Source organism: Prosopis cineraria, unplaced genomic scaffold (assembly GCF_029017545.1).
Source record: "Prosopis cineraria cultivar Desert tree isolate PC_DT_omini unplaced genomic scaffold, ASM2901754v1 PC2, whole genome shotgun sequence".
Taxonomy (NCBI): Eukaryota; Viridiplantae; Streptophyta; class Magnoliopsida; order Fabales; family Fabaceae; genus Prosopis; species Prosopis cineraria.
In genome coordinates, this window is record NW_026555333.1 from 30,995,590 (window position 1) to 30,997,403 (window position 1,814).

The 1,814-nt window shown below is 38.3% G+C and overlaps 1 pseudogene; it reads right to left on the reverse strand.

Annotated features, from left to right (window-relative positions):
* Positions 1-599: 599 nt before the first annotated feature.
* Positions 600-1,478, reverse strand: LOC129302703 (cysteine proteinase mucunain-like; annotated as a pseudogene).
* Between the last annotated feature and the right edge of the window lie 336 nt (positions 1,479-1,814).

Sequence of the window (1,814 nt, forward strand, 5' to 3'; positions counted from 1 at the left end):
AAATCATTCTAAATGCCTACGGAGATTCTTAAAATCTCACACGACAGATAGATAATTGAAATATTTGCATTTGCAGTCAGTGCATGATATGAGTTTAGCATTTGAAGGAATAGAGAAAGAAATTATTTGATACTTCACCCCTCTTTTGACTTGAAGATATGTTCCTCAAGATTTTTTTTAATTGGTTTAATGCTCAGATATGACTTTCGAAAGAAAATGATAAGAGTAGTGGTAATAGCATCCAACAATTAAAATTAACAAGATCCACATATCATCACCACCATTAATTACCTAATTTATTTCCTATGAAAATCATAATGAAGTTGATGTCTTAAAATTATTTATGAATAAACAATAGTCTCATATTAGATATATGCATACTCTTAATTTTTTCAAAATAATATGATCATTTAAATGAATGAAGCAGGCATATGAAATTTTAAAAGAAGTACAAAATTTTAAACAAGAAAGAGCATATTCAAGTCATTGGGATCGAGATAAAGAAGCCCTAAAGGTCCAAAAGAAGAGTAACTCCAAGCCACGTCGTAGGCATCACTACTTTTCTGATTCATATTATTCATCTTCCATGTCCGACCACTCTAGAAGTGAAAGTTCATCGACTGATAAAGCTGAAAATCCCTGCCAGTGGCTTCAATGGCAACACTAACAGGCTGATGAGCCACCGCTTTCTCTAATGCATCCTCATTAAATGGTGGAACACGCTCGTAACTGTCAATTTTCACCGCTGTGGCATTCTTCTTGATTGGATTGCATTTGCCATCGATGCTAAGGTATGGGTAGTCATCTTTTGTGTCAAAATCGCCATTTTTAACAATAAAACTGAAGGCATATTCCATAAAACTCTGTGGCAACCATTGTTGTGGGATGTATTGCAGTCCACAGGCTCTTGTTCTGACAAAGAGACAAGCTCGCTTGTGACTATCTTGTTTATAGCTTCCACTGTGGCCACTGTAGAGAATGCCCAATAGCTTCCTGTGTCCAGTTAGGGAAAGATCAAATCGTCCAGGCTCTGTTGGGCCACAAGATCCCTGATCTTTAATTGGATTAAGGGTAGCTTGCAACCTCCAATCCACATGCATTGGCAACGTATCACCGTCGTTCAAAGTAAAATGACGTGATGCCCTCTTGGCTTTGACGACCCTGTATTTTCAGTCAATGCCCAGGTACATGTATGCATACTCATCGTTGGTTAAATCAGTAAAACCATTCAACCCAAGCTTGTAGGTGCAATTTTGAGCATTATGCTCGTTAATGTATTTGAGGTTATCCTTGAAAATCTCAAACCTCTTAACTCTCTCTCCCAATCCATTACTGTATAAAGTCTTTTTGTGTTTCAATAGCCACTCTTCATACATGCTCATAACTTCCTCATTGCTTCTCGTGGACGCTTCCGTGGCCAAAGATGAAGTGAATAGAAGGAATAAGAAGAAGGTGAGTATTGGCATCATAGGAGCCATGGTTGGTGATGGAACTTAGAAGAAGAGTATTAGTGAAAGCTTGAAGAGAAAGGGTTTGAGAAGTGAGAAGTGGAGGCTTTGGAACTAAAGAGAGGTTGGCTCTCTCTCCTTCTCATTTTTTTTCATCTAGCTGTGCTCTTGTGCCTTTTGTTCTTTTTTTTTGCCTCCTTCGATCTCTCTCCTCTCTCTCCCCTTCAAGCTCTGTTTTTTGGTTTTTATTCTTGTCTCCCGTCCTGTCTCTCTCTTCTGTCTCTCATTTGTGCTCTCGTTCTCTTTTTTGCATTTCGTTTGTGCTCTGTTTTTCTAACGTGTTTTCTGTGCATGTGTGTGCTTGCT